General features: G+C 35.0%; 1 pseudogene; it reads right to left on the bottom strand.

The window, feature by feature from the left end:
- Window positions 1-244: 244 nt before the first annotated feature.
- On the bottom strand, window positions 245-14,272 carry LOC133332743 (Ig-like and fibronectin type-III domain-containing protein 2; annotated as a pseudogene).
- Between the last annotated feature and the right edge of the window lie 1,910 nt (window positions 14,273-16,182).

Raw genomic sequence — 16,182 nt, 5'->3', positions numbered from 1 at the left:
CAAAGAAGTCAGGGAATCATATAAATGTAGAACAAAAATAATCCACAAAAGTTATCACATTTTGTAGGATAATAGGGCGTAAAGTGTCGAAGTTTTTATTTTTTGTGGTTCATAAACAAATGCAGTCAAATCCTTCTCCATATATACAATGCATTTTGTATGACAAACTTATTGACATGTGTAAAATATTTTCAACATTAAATTTATTTCAGTAAAAATATGTCTGTGTCTATGTTGTACTTACATTTTCTAGTTTGGCCACAATTTCATACATGGTCATATCATTGACTTTACCATATTGAACAATGAAGTCAATATCATCATTCGCAGCAGCAGCGCCCGTCGCATCAGCGATGTCAAATTCTGTTGCATTGCCGTTGGATGCTTTAATGGTTGCATCATTTGTTGCTTTGCCATTGCTGTTTGAGGCATCTGCCGGTGTTGTAGCGACTTCTGTGGAATTGTTGTTACCCTCGACATCTGGCTGTGACCATGCCAACGAGATTGTTGTATTTGTTACTTTGGTTGCATGTAAATCGATGACTGGGGCGGGTATACTATCGGTACCTGTTTGTTTCTCTTAATAGTATTTTGTTTTGAGATGGAGTGTGAAAATTTAACAAATTGATTGACTGAAATGTGTTCAGAATCGTCCGCCTTTGACTTATATGTGAGTTCTAGTAAAAGTATGTTCGATTTTGAGTTCTAATATTCTATAAGTGCTGAAAAGGTAGTTATGAGTACAACACTTTCCGAACTAAATATAGAACAAGTGAAAAAGCGTTAAGTTCAGAGTGGCCAAACTTTGGATACCTTCCACCATAATTATACTGACCGTTACTTGAAATTACAGTTCCAACCCTACGTGGAACTATTCTATTGCGAATGACCTTGATTTAAAATTCCGATGTAAACTAAAGTGGTTGGATATTTACAAGGTGCATATAACAAATAAGTGAACCTCCGCAAACAAGATATATTAGAATATATCTTGACAACTACTGACAACCAGAAACATTAAATTAATGTCAAAATATTAATATTAAATTCACCATAGAGTATTGGCATTTATTAGCAATGATTTCTCCCAACACACTATGAACTATGTTATACTGTCGAGACTTCTGATGTAAGGAATAATGGGAGACATATGGAACCTATACTATACCGACAAATGCACATTCAATAAATATTTCCGCAATATTTAATGGGTACTACCCTTAAATCTCAAAACCCCAAATCGTGGTCCGATATTTAAAACGCATGGTAAGGTGCAACATGTGTTTATAATCCTCAAAATACTGCAGTTTTCCTAAGGGTGATCAATATTGATTACATCATGTAGGAATTACCGAACATTTGAATTTATCATTACATGGGGACCTATTTCTAATTTTGGTCCGATATAGCACAATTTCAAACCCAACTTTTTTGTTTTGTATCACAATACCTTCCTTCACTATAATTATTAAATAGGTAGGTATTTATATATAGGGTGCAGGCCCAAATGCGGGCCGATATAGTTGTTCTCGAGCCTGACGTTCTAGTTTTGCATCTCGATATCCTCCGAAGGAAGAATGATTAAAAATTATTTTTTGGGAGGGAGATTTGTTACCAAATAGGACTACAAAATACTAAATTCCAGATAATCGGTTGAAAAACGCGCTCAAAAACGTTCTGGATAAAGTAAACCTACGCTCGTAAAGTAAACCTATATTTATAAATTTTATTGGAAATATTTGGCATCCAATAATAACCAGAGATGTGGGTAACCTTATATGTGTGCTATGCCGAATGACTTATTTTTATTCTTAAACGTCAAGAATAAAATGCGTGATCAACGTTTTTCGACGCCTCATGCTGATGTTGCGCTCAAAATCCATGTAGTATAGATTTGTAATCGGAGTAACAAAAGTGCCTCGACAACTGGTTTGAGTACATGAAAAGTTAAAAATATCTTTAGTGACCATCATATGATCTTTAAAGTACCTAAAATAGATCATCAATAATCCGATACCTTTTGCGAATCCGAAATTAAATTATCTAGAAATTATATAGACCTTTAAAACGCCGAAAACAGGAAAGAATCTATAACAAAGCCTTCATTTAGGTCGATTGTAAAAAAACAACTAGAATCTTGAAACTTCTCCTTGTCGGACGGGCCGACTTTATGATAGATCATATGCACAATATCCTATAGATACAACAGACATAGCATCTTTGGAAAACCATTGAAATGGAATCGACGACATTAGATTTGTGATATACATATAATTCCGTAGGCAGAGCAAAATTTTGTCTCAATCGGAAAAATATTGAGAGTTTTACATAAATAAAATTGGATGAAACTGTATATGGGACCTATATCTAAATCTGAAAGGATTTTCTCCAATAGAGTTCGTCATATTTTGGTACAAAGTGTTTTGGAAGGCTAGGTACAAGATTTCATATAACTCACACAAAATTCCGCTTTTTCATACCCTCCACCATAGTATGGAGGGTATAGTAATGTTGTCATTCCGTTTGTAACTCATCGAAAAATTCATTTACGACCCTATAATGTATATACATACATTCCTGATCAGGGGTGAAGTTCTACGACGATATATCCATGTCCTTCCGTCTGTTGTAATATTCTGAAGGAATTGAGATAGGATGCTGAAATTTTGCATAGGGGTTTCTTTTGTCTGCAGGCAGGTCAAGTTCGAATATGGGCTATGTCGGTCCACGTTTAGGCATAGCTCCCATCTAAGGGTACCCCCCAATTTTTGGTATTTTGGGGTTCTTGAGCGCATTTTTCAACCGAATTCTTCGACATTTTTATATTGGGTTCTTTTTGGATACCAAATTTCTCCACCAAAAATTATAAAAATAAAATAGGTATATTTTCAGTATATTTTTTTCCACTAAAAATTGTATATCTAAGTATTTTTTCGGTAGTCCCCACATAACGACACCCCCAATTTTCCGTATTACGAGGTTTTGACTGCCTTTTCAAACGAATTCGCTGCAATTTAGCACATTGCATTCCTATTGGGTACCCGTTTTCTCCACTGTAAGTTATATCTGGTAGCCCCTATATAACGGCAACCTCAAATTTTCGGTATTTTTCCATTAAAAATTATACAGATAGATCCACCTTTTTAGGACAGCCCCCGTATGACGGTGTCCCCAAAATGTCAGTATTTTGAGGGTTTTGAGCGTGTTTTTTATAAATTATTCTCAATCCACCTCCTCCTAAATTGTCCTTTAATTTACAATTAGTACATTAAAACCAGGTCATACTTGCGTACATACCTTTACACTTATAACCATCAAATATAACAAGGACATTTCGGCCTAATAGCTGAATAGGGGTACTCCATTTCACATTGCTGTATATAGTCCTGCATACAAAAAACCAAGCTTTATCTTCAAAAGTAATAAATTCCTGCTTTACCACCAATAGCTGATTTACTATCCTAGTTTTTACTTTTGTCTACATTTAACCTCCCCTGCCCCTACCTCGAAGTAGAATTGTTACCAATGTAGATTAATTAAATTTTCTTCTTTCTAAATGGAAAATTCAATTTGCACATTGTAGTCGCAGGTGTGGTGACTGACTGTGTTTATGACTCTGTCCAATACTTACCCTCCTCCAGACATTGCAGGATATTACCCGCATAGGATAGACAATCTGTGGTGGCATTAGAATTGACACTGCCCGTTGTTGCTAATGAAGAGGTGTGGGCTACAGGTAAAACGCCACGGCACAGTGACATACATGTTGAGGGTACACCACGGCGTACACAGCATGGTGTGTGATCACGACCTCCGGCGGCACATTTGGCAATAATAGCTGCAAAAAAGAAATGAAAAAGAAGAAGTGGAATAAGACCATTAATTCTGCAAACTGTGGTGTCTTGGACATTGAGGAAGTGACAATGTCGGACAATGTCGTTGTGGTCGCAGCACCGCTCAATTAGGATTGGACCCAGCTATGTAGCAAATGCAAAGAAAGAAACTTCGAATTGTTGGAACATAAGTAACAGAAGAAAAGTAATTATTTTCAGTTTTTATGTTATCCTTTAGCCAACATGGCTGATCGAGCACTTTGGATGACTGGTTGGGTTGATGGCTGCACGGATGGGTTGGTTGCTTGCTTGGCTATTGAATTTAAAGGCTACACTTATAGGGCAAACCTATAATGGCGACCAATAAAAAAACCCATGGAAGAAATGACTGTGGCAGTAGCAACAACAACAACAACCAAACGACAACGGGGTGGTATATAACATAATTCGTATGCATATCATGTTGCATATAAATCTTATTTAATGTCTTTTATTTCATTGCTGGCCCATTCCGAAGAACTAAGGCTCAAGCATTCATGTTGGCAATATTGTTGTTATTGTTGCTGCTGTGTTTCAGTTGGCCTTGTTATTTATTCTGTTGCTGTTGTCGCTCCATGGTGTTTTTGCAACAACAACTGCAACTAGTTATCGAGCAATATAACACACCCAAGAAGTTGTATTAAGGGCGGTTCGGTGTGAAGAAAGGATAGCTTGCATATCTTTAATATTTTCATACTTACACATTTGTGCCCGACACGCCGGTCCCAGCTTCTCAATGTCCGACAATTTTATATTGTAACTGCACAACGGTACACATTGTGGCAATAGCCCCGATCCATGACAGCATTTCGACATATCATAGTTGGGCTCCTCGGCGTCCTCCACTTCTACGGGTTTGGTGCGTGTGATTAAACGTGGTGAGGGTTCACTTTTGCCATATGCATTTATGGATACCACATAGAATTCATAGTAGACTTCGGGTTCCAAGCCTTCCAATATTAGTGGTGGATTTTTCTAAATGGAGAAAAACAGAGAGAAGAAAACAGAAGTAGATGAAGAATAACCGAACATGCAACAGGATTAGATGTTAGTGTATGTGCATGGTGTTTCCTCCTGTGTTTACTGAGCTCCGGCTTTAGTCAAGATGAAATAAGTGCTTCAAAATAAGTTTACAAAGAAACATGTTGCGGTTATAAATTATTTTTCTGTGCGAACTTTCAAAAGTTGCACAGCAGCATCAGTTAGCCTAGAGAGCTAGTACTATAAGTAGTACGTGTTTAAATTGACGTTATAAATAATGTCAAAGGAAATGAGAAGAAAATAATATATTCGTAAGGAAGAACTGAATACAAAAATCTAATTTCGTTGATATCAATAAATTTAAATGCACTGAAAATGTTCGCGCTTTGGCGGAACGAAGGAAGACTATTTTTAATGAAACGAGAGAAATGTAACTTAAACCTTTTTTATACCCTACACCCGCAGGTGGACATCAACATACCTAAAATTGATACAAACTTGTGTATGTGCAAATTGCTTTCAGAAAAAACGAAACCTTTAAACGGAATGGATCTTGGATTGGCGATATATATATATATATTAAGTTCAACCCCTCAAATCCCTCGTATTCTTATGAGACTCGACACCTTAAAAATGATTCATATTCTTATAAGACTTCACGCCTTAAAAATTATTCATATTCTTATACGACTCCACGCCTTAAAAATTATTCGTATTCTTATAAGACTCCACGCCTTAAAAATTATTCGTATTCTTATACGACTCCACGCCTTAAAAATTATTCGTATTCTTATAAGGCTCCACGCCATAAAAATATATATTTTATAAAAATCCACGGCTTAAAAAAATATATTTATAAAAATCCACGCCTTGAAAAAAAATTTTTATAAAAATCCACGCCTTAAAAAATATTTTTATAAAAATCCACGGCTTGAAAAAATATTTTTATACAAATACACGCCTTGGAAAAAATATTCTTTAAAAATCCACGCCTTGGAAAAAATATTCTAATAAAAATACAGGTCTTGGAAAAAATATTTTTATAAAAATCCACGCCTTAGAAAATCATTTTTATAAAATTCCACGTCTTGAAAAAATATTTTTATAAAACCCAAGCGTTGCAAAATTTAAAAAAAAATATAAAAATGTATGTCTTGTAAATCCTTTAAAATATATTTTTCTATCTGAGCCTTAATGGTCCCTGAAAAAATATTCTTATAAAAATCTTCGCCTCAATGGCCTCTGAAAATATTCCCTAAAAATATTCTTTTAAAACTCCACGCCTTAATGGTCCCTAAAAATATTCTATTAAAACTCCACGCCTTAATGATCCCTAAAAATATTCATTTAAAACTCCATATTCATTTAAAACTCCACGCCTTAATGGTCCCTAAAAATATTCTTTTAAAACTCCACGCCTTAATGATCCCTAAAAATATTCTTTTAAAACTCCACGCTTTAATGGTCCCTAAAAATATTCTTTTAAAACTCCACGCCTTAATGGTCCCTAAAAATATTCTTTTAAAACTCCACGCCTTAATGGTCCCTAAAAATATTCTTTCAAAACTCCACGCCTTAATGTTCCCTAAAAATATTCTTTTAAAACTCCTCCCCTTTAAGGACCCTGAAAATTGTATTTTTTTATAAACGCCTTAAGGGTCCCTGAAGACAATGTTTTTTAAAAAATATATTTTCAAAAATTCACGCCTCAATGTAGAGTTTTCTGTTCCCAATCAACCCATCCCCACTTACCTTTACAACTGTGCTATAATCGTCACCAACTCCCAAACGTCTATATTTGACATGGAATGTTGTAATTGTATCGGCCAGTCTTTTTGGTTAATTCCAATCCAAAATGAGGAAAGCAAGTTGGTGGGTGGATCAGCCAAAACACCATAACCTTGAAATAGGCAACTGCTAAATTCCGACATAAAACGCAGACACCTAAAAAAATTAAAACGAAAAAGCAACAACAAAAATTAAAAATTAATTCCACCACAATTTCCTTCAATTAAATACTCACTTAAACAATTTGAAATCCAATGTCGACACCTTCCCTGAACACAGCGGGGAACATGCACTCGGTATACCACGGGCTCTGCAACATGGCGTATGATCAATATTATTGGCCAAACAACTGAATGTGATGTTCGACCATGGTGCACACACCATAAAATCGGGCAGAGTTACCAAATCAGTTTTTTGCGGATCACACATTTTATCCAAACACATTCGGTGGGTCATACCACGCGATTCACAACAACTACGGATGTAAGGCAAATCTGGTATCTCCATTTTAGTTTCGGGTTCCGCATCCTCCTCCTTGGACAGAGAACTTTTGTGCGTAAAGATGCGCAGTCGTTCGCTGGGCAAATTTGAACCAAATTCATTTTCGGCCGTCACCACAATTCCAAACATTCTTTGTGGCTTTAAATCTGGTATCCGAAGCGATGTTGTGTTGCCATTTACAGTGCGCATAATGACACTTTCATCCTTTTTCGTTAGACGCGTTTTAGCCACATCATCGTCACCATCGTCACCATCGTCCCCTACCGCCGCCGCATCATCATCCTCATCAAAGGAATGCAATTCCGTTACATTGATTTTGTATTCTTTCACCGTGTCGGGTAGTTTTTCAGGTGGTGACCAGCTAATCGTTACAGTTGTTTCACTAACCTCACTGACTGTCACTTCCATTGGGGTGCTGGGTATCTGTTGGACACCCTGAAGTATGCACTACAGGCCGCTCAGTGTATGATGGACACAGGACACTCGTGTACGCAGCATATCGGTGAACGGTGTGTACTCGCCGCGACACATGTCTTGACACAAATCAGGTATTTGTTTCTCAACACAACAGGGTACATGATTACGACCATCGGCCATGCAGCGCACGATTCGTGGGAAATCCTTTTCGCATGCCTCCGGCTCAATGCCGGTGGTGCCATCCAAAATATTGTGGACATTACAAAAGCCCATACAGCTTTGGCTGACGTCACGTTCACAGCATTCGGTAAAGTCATGCGTTATCTGGGCTGGTATGCAGGCGGTGCGCCAAAATGAGCGATTGTCCGTTGAGTCCAGAGGGGGTGGTACTAGAAAAACATCACTGTTTTCATCACCTAAATCCCGATTGTTGTTGTTGGTATTGTTTCTGTCTAAGGTTTTGTAGGTTGTCTTAACTGAAGCGTAACAAACAAACGCCCAGAGAGTGGCAGGTGGTGGTGATGATGGAATGGCAAAAACGAGAACAAGACATGAAAAGCAAATGAAATAATTAAAATTAATTCTTTGGACATTAACAAAAGTTGGGATGGGATTTACAAATTTAATTCTGAATGCAGGAATTTAAAGTGGAATGTATTGTGGTATTGAAAGCTGTATACATGTATTTAGATAAAGTTAATCTTTCATGACGAAATATATTTAAAAAATATTAAAAAAATTCAAAATATATTTTTGTTTTATTTTTTTATAAAAATCGACGTCTAATATTTCTGTAAGAATTCATACAATAATGATCAATATTCATATAGGAATATAAGCCTTAACAATCGATATTCTTATAGGAATATACGCCTTAACAATCGACGTTCTTTAGGAATATATGACTTAATGATCAATATTCCTATTGGAATCAACTCCCTAATCATCAATTTTCTAACAGGAATTCACGCCCTAATCATCAATTTTCTAACAGGAATCCACGCTTTTGATACTTAGCCGTTCTAATTTCACTTGCCACTGAAAACTTTTATTTTTTGTTTTATTGAGTTTTATTTCACTTTAGCAAATTATAATTTAATATTCACAGGTAAGTATATACAATGGTAAGTATATTATGTTTAGAATAATTTAATATTCACAGGTAAGTATATTCAAAGGTAAGTATTATTCAAAGGTAAGTATTATTCAAAGGTAAGTATAAATTTTTATGAATTTTAACTTTTTTCTCTTTAAACTTTTCAACTTAGGTGATTTCACTTTTAACTCGGCGGGGGTGTAGCAACGATCGCTTTTAACTTTCAAACTTCGAATGAATTCTTCTTTTTTGTCAACGTCACAGCTAGCCTGTTTGTAACTGTGACGTTTCCAGTGCTGAATGGAATTAGACAAAAAAGAAGAAAAACAAAACAACAACACACGTTGCATTATTAATGCATGTGTGTGTGTGTTTGTTTTCGCATTTTTTGCATCCCGCTATGTTACAGTGATGTGCTATTTAAATAGCACATACACTTTGGGTCAAAATTTTAGCATACCGTATTGGTTACTTGAAAAATATCCTTCTTACGTCTTATTGGCTACTTGGAAAGTACTTTAATAGGAATCCATGCCTTAATGGTTACTTGGAAAGTATTCTAATAGGAATCCATGCCTTAATAGTTATTTGGAAAGTATTCTAATAGCAATCCATGCCTTATTGGTTACATGGAAAGTATTCCACGCCTTAATGGTTACTTGAAAAATATTCTTAGATTAATCCACGCCTTAATGGTTACTTGAAAATTTTTCTTATATGAATCCATGCCTTGGAAAATATTTTTTTGTTAACCCACGCCTTGATTAAAAATTCGCGCCTTGAGAAATTATTTTGTAAAAAAACCAGGCCTTGAAAAATTATTTTTATTTTTTTAGTTCTCTTAAAAATAGTTTTTTAAAAAATCCAATTTTCATAAAAATCCAACAACATTTTTTTAATAAAAGTACCCATCTTTCACAAATGTTTTATAAAAATCACCGCAATTGACTTTTTTTTATAAAAAACCACGCCTTTGACAATTTTTTTTTTATAAAAAACCTCGTCTTTGACAATTTTTTTTATTAAAAAAACACGCCTTTGACAATTTTTTTTTATAAAAAAAATCTACGCCTTTGAAAACAAATCCAGGCCTTAAACCAGTAAGGAAAGTAGTAAAGTCGGGCGAGGCCGACTATATGATACCCTTCACCAATTTGGGTATATTCAACAGATGAATGCTAACATACGTCGAATTCTGCAACCTATACTAAATTTTTCATTTGTTCATATATAGGGTTGCTTCTTACAATGGGACAAAATTACAATATGTATATATGGGCAATATTGCCAATTTTTTAATATTCCATTTTCAAAAAATCGGCTTTTTTGTTTTTGTGGCACATCAGTGATTTTTGGTACACATATAGAGAAAAATGTTCTGACTCCGAAACCGTTCGCGATCAAATTTTTGGTTGATGCGCGCAAAAGTTATCGAGGTTTTAATATTGGGCATAAGAAAAAATCTTAAAATTACGCCGTTTATTATATTGACCAAAAACATTGATATATATCTTCTTCCGTAAAATAAGAATATGAATACATTATAATAATCGCGATAAAGTTGCACATCTTCGCGAAATATGAGAAAAATAATAAAAATGTAGGGGATTACGTCAATATTTTCATAATATTAATGACATACACACACCTAAAAATTAATTTAAAAATATCTACATAATCTAAACACCATGATGAATCAAATGATATCAAAATCACACAAGTCCGTGTAGCGGTTTGTAAATCACAGCGACACCAAACCAAGATATTGAGGAAAACTATTTGTCTTTGGTTCGAAAAAATAATGTCATCATATTTATTTTTTTAATTGTATACAAGAAATTTCAGAAAAAAATGTTGGGGTTATTCTGCTATTTTACCCGAATTTCGCCGAAAAATTGACATATATAAAAATAATCTCATTTTTTTGTACAAGTATACACCTAGCGGATTATAGCAAGACCCTTCCGATAAATCTTAGGGTTTTATAAATAGGAATAAATCTTAAAATAATATTATGAAATATACATTTTAAATTGCGTGTAAATCGCGTAATTCTCAAAATCATTTGATGCGCATGTGGTTTCCAGGAAGTACTGAAGTTTATCTTCCAATCCATATATATTTTGCGAAATTTCATTTGACGGCTAAGATGTGCCGCACGTTACATTGAGGTACCCAAAAAATCGTAAAACGCGAATAATTTCCGAAAACTCCATATGCCATTAACGCGCATCCGATTTCGGTGTGCACCCTAAAAAAATACATCGATCTATACCGATTTCAATGTGGTCCATTAAGAACCATGGATGTGCCAGCTCACACTATTTTTGAGATAAATTGCGTCTAAATCGCGTAATTCTCAAAATCATTTGATGCGCATGCGGTTTCCAGGAAGTACTGAAGTTTATCTTCCAATCCATATATATTTTGCAAAATTTCATTTGACGGCTAAGATGTGCCGTACGTTACATTGAGGTACCCAAAAAATCGTAAAACGCGAATAATTTCCGAAAACTCCATATGCCATTAACGCGCATCCGATTTCGGTGTGCACCCTAAAAAAATACATCGATCTATACAATTTCAATGCGTCCATTAAAAACCATGGATGTGCCAGCACAATTTATTTTTGAGATAAATTGCGTACATCTCTCTTTCGGCTGAAGTTTTTAAAGTTCTCTTTTCGAAAAAGATCAAAATCCGTATGAGGTCTTTTATTGAATCGGAAATGATACACAGAAAACGCAAATAAATCCGCGATATTTTCAAAAACATTTTTTTGCCAAATTTCGTGTTTTTGGAAGGCCAGTTCCCGCCGTTCTAGTAGATGGATTTTCACGAAGAAGATTTTATATCATCCGAAACGTAAAAAACCTTATTGATCGCGGGTACCCATATCATTCAGTTGACAGATATAAAAATTTGGCCCGAAAAATAGGTTTTTTAGAAATTTGATCGCACAAAATTCGCACCTTCGGATGAGTATTACTCTGAAGCTGTGCATACTACATACTCAAAATACATACCAAATTACGCAGATTCGCGACTACAATAATCTTATAATCGATTTTTGGATATTCCTGTTGGCGTATTAAACCTAGAAGTAAAATTCAAAAAACACTCAAAATCGAGCTTCAAAATGTTAGCATCATTTAAAGGTAGATGCAGTTAAAATTTTGAAAAATGATACATAAGGGGCGTAATCCCCATTTTGTTGGCTTCTAGTTTTATTTTGACACGAAGACCGTGCAATGAGTGGCTTAGTCACAAATCGATGGAGAACATAAAAAAACTGGTTCGCCTCAACCTGTTTTTACACATTTTTTTACATTAAAGTAGACACAGCTTCCACCAAAAAAAAAGTTTCGAGGTCAATATCATTTTTTTCATATACTTAAGAACAGTTTGCAATATTGCGTAGAAGCTATATCAAAATCTGATTTCAATTAAGATTAAATTATATGAACCAGTTTATTGTAAAAAATTGTGTGGCAAAACTATTCACTTTTTTTTTCAGAAACCTTAACACACATCACTCCAGACTCATTTCAGTACACTATGTACATAACGTGCACTATTCTAGACTTAATTAAGTACGATATGCCAAATTTCGTGCAAATCGAAAGAGAGGGACTTTGGTACACCATTTTCCTTAAATCGGACGAAGATATATAGCTCCCATATATATCTAAATCTGAACCGATTTTCAGGAAACTTAACACACATCATTCTAGACCTAATCCATTTCGCTATGCCAAATTTCGGGCAAATCAAAAGAGAGGGACTTTGGTACACCATTTACCTTAAATTCGACGAAGATATATGCGGGAGCTATATCTAAATCTGAACCGATTTTCAGGAAACTTAACACACATCATTCTAGACCTAATTCATTACGCTATGCCAAATTTCGTGCAAATCGAAAGATATATAGGGACTTTGGTGCACCATTTACCTAAAATCGGGCGAAACTATATATGGAAACTATATCTAAATCTGAACCGATATTCACGAAATTTAGCACACATCATTCTAGACCTAATTCAGTGGGCTATACCAAATTTCGTGCAAATCGAAAGATATATAGGGACTTTGGTACACCATTTACCTTAAATCGGGCGAAACTACACATGGGCGCTATATCAAAATCTTAACCGATTTTCACGAAACTTAGCACACATCATTCTAGATCTAATTCAGTAGGCTATACCAAATTTCGTGCAAGTCGAAAGACATATTGGGACTTTAGTTGAGTATTTACCTAAAATCGGGCGATACTATATATAGGAACTATATCTAAATCTGAACCGATTTTCACGAAACTTGGCACAAGTCATTCCAGACCTAATTCAATACGCTGTGCCAAAATTCGTGCAAATCAAATCATTTTCAGGGACTTTGGTGCACCATTTACCTAAAATCGGCCGAAACTATATGTTGGAGCTATATCTAAATCTGAACCGATTTTCACGAAACTTTTCACACATCATTCTATACTTAATTCAGTACGCTATGCCAAATTTTGTGCAAATCAAGAGGTATATAGGGACTGTGGTACACCATTTACCTTAAATCGGACGAAAATATATATGGGAGCTATATCTAAATCTGAACTGATTTTTCCGAATTTCAATAGGGTTCGTCCTTGGGTCAAACAAATGAGCTGTGCCAAATTTCATTCAATTCGGATCATAAATGCGACCTGTACTTTGTTAACAAAAATACATGGACGGACGGATGGACGGACGGACAGACAGACTCAGAATATGATTCTATGCATATTCTCAAAAGGAACCATGGGTCTATCTCGATTATTTTTGCCTGTTACAAACATATGCACATACCCTGTACCACAGTGTGGTGAAGGGTATAAATATTCTTATAGGAAACCATTCCTTAATGGCTACGTGAAAAATATTCTTATAAGTATCAGCGCCTTAATGGTCTCTAAGTCACTATACGAATCCACGCATAGAGGAACAATCCAAATTGTTTTGTTTGTTTAAAAATATTTGTTTTTAAATACACACCCACTTACCATCTAATATATGTATACTACGTAATACTGGATCTGAATTTAATTCACAGATATAGCTTCCCTTATCGGATGGTTTTAGGCGTTTAATGAGTAGGACCCACACCTCACCACCGGATTCCACTTTGCTACTGGGTTCTGGAAATTACAAAAAAAAATCAAAATTTTTAAACTAAAACTTCACATTTCCACACGGCGACAACTCACCTTCATCGTGTAATACACTAACACGCGGATCACTTGTCACCCGGACACTGCCCGCGGTTAGAATTTCATCACCTTTCTTCCATATCACAGTATTATTAAGACGATTCGCTGAGACGACACAGGTTAGCAAGGCGTCTTTGCCTGCCACAATATAGGCAGGACCTCCAGTTGCTGTAATAAGGAATAACAAAAAACAAAACAACAATGAATCATGGTCGAGCAAATGCTCGGAGCTTATTTAGAGTTTTGTGTGTGTGTTTTCAATGTGATTCATTTATTCACTTACCAATGGGTTCTACGGATTTAACGGTTGACAGCAAACATGTTGATGTTGTCAATACCAACAACAATTTTAACATTATGACATCCGTCACAGGCTACTATACGGACAACATTATTAGCATAAGTGCGGAGAGTGTGAAAGAGAAAGAGAAAAAACAAAAAAATATGATTATTATTTTATTAATAAGGCCATAAATGTAATTATATAATAAATGAAAATACAACAGAGTCAGATGCCAATGTTCGTTCATTCATTCGTGGTGTCCACATACAGTCGAACTTCTTTATGAAGGACTGTCCCATAATGTAAATTACTTCCAGGATAGTCTTTGTATAAAGAGTATTTTCTGGTCATCGAACCGCAATTCGCCGATCCTCCACAGTACAGTAGTTCCACTGTACATTCGTATAAATGTACATAACATACATTAATACATTAATTCATTTTTATGGTATTGTCAGTAGTCCTTGATGACGAAAACAAAGACCAAAAAATGAAAAACGGATGCAAAGGGAATTGAGGCAACACCGGTAACCTGAAAACATTTTTTGCAAATCCCTTTTGTCCGGATAAACATATGGCTTATTATGACACCACGACTGGAAAGGAAATGAATGGGCCGAAATCTGCCAATTAATTGATGGTGTGTATTTCCATGCAACACACGCTCACACAAAATACAATAACAAAAATTACATCAGATACATTAATTAATTCAAAAGTAAATATAAATCATACAGAAATTATTTACGAATGTCACAGAACCAGCAGCTGCAATGGATCTGTGCTGTTGAAATGAAATAATATTTATTGACAGTCTTAATGATGGCACACATTTTGTTTCCATTGTCGATATAATTAAAAACTTTAAAAGGAGGCGTGTTGTGGAGGTTTTGTAATTATAGTAGGGGTGGAAGAAATAATACATGAATGAGCCAAATATAAGTCAACTATAATGGTCTTATCCGATTTCCGGTTTGATAATCTTAGACATGGGTACAAAATAGATTAATTTATTTTGATATTTATACCCTCGTACGGCTAATGAGGATATATACAAGAATTAAAATTTAAAATATCATCATATTGATCATTATCAAATATCATTATATAAAATATCATTATATTGAATTCTGCATACCAATATTGGTCCACCTTTAAGTATAGACCCCACATATACCGATATCTTCAATTCATTGCATTTTAAAGATTTGGATATATTATTCAGATATTATGGTTTTTATTGTTTAGTAAATTCCAAAAATTAGTCAATGTTATATAGATATATGGGGTTTTCATTTCTATTCCATAAAATGAGGTGAGTTTGCACACGTTGTATAAACAATATGATCTATACTAATAAAAGAGTAAAGTGATTGACTGACTGATTTAACGATTCCAAATGGGACAGATTCATAAACGGCCAGACGAAACGGCTGAAGATAGAATCTTGAAACTTTGGGTGAGGGTCACCCTTGGTCCTAAGGTGACAGATAAGGCTGGGATTTTGGAAATTCGTACTAGAACGGTACGAAAAGTACTAAAAAGTATTAAATGTGATACCATTTGTATTTGGCGAACCGGTGGAGCTAGAACACTGAAATTTGGGTTGGTCGTTGATTGAGTGTAGGATAGATGTACTAAAGGGTTTTTGGAAATTCGAACTATAACTATCCGAAAAGTACGAAAATGTACTAAATTTGGTACAATTCTGTAGCATGTGAACGGATAGCGTTAAAATTTGGAGGGTAAATTAAGTTTGAGAAGTAGGGTCCATTTAAGGAGATGGGTTTTTAAAGCGTGTACTCATGTGTACGAAAAGTACTATATGGTACTATATTTGGTACAAATTTGATTTGGAGGTACAAATCGAGCTGGAATCCTGAAAATTTAAATTAACATTACCGTCGGAGTGTAGGATTGGGATATGTACGTAGTTTAGGAAATTGTTACTTATGTGTACAAAAAGTACTAAATCGTACTATAATTGGTACAATTTGGA

The sequence above is a fragment of the Musca vetustissima genome, unplaced genomic scaffold, assembly GCF_032173495.1.
Source record: "Musca vetustissima isolate MV318-11 ecotype Yass unplaced genomic scaffold, APGP_CSIRO_Mvet_v1 utg1357, whole genome shotgun sequence".
NCBI classification, from domain to species: Eukaryota; Metazoa; Arthropoda; class Insecta; order Diptera; family Muscidae; genus Musca; species Musca vetustissima.
This window is presented reverse-complemented; position numbering and strand designations above follow the sequence as displayed.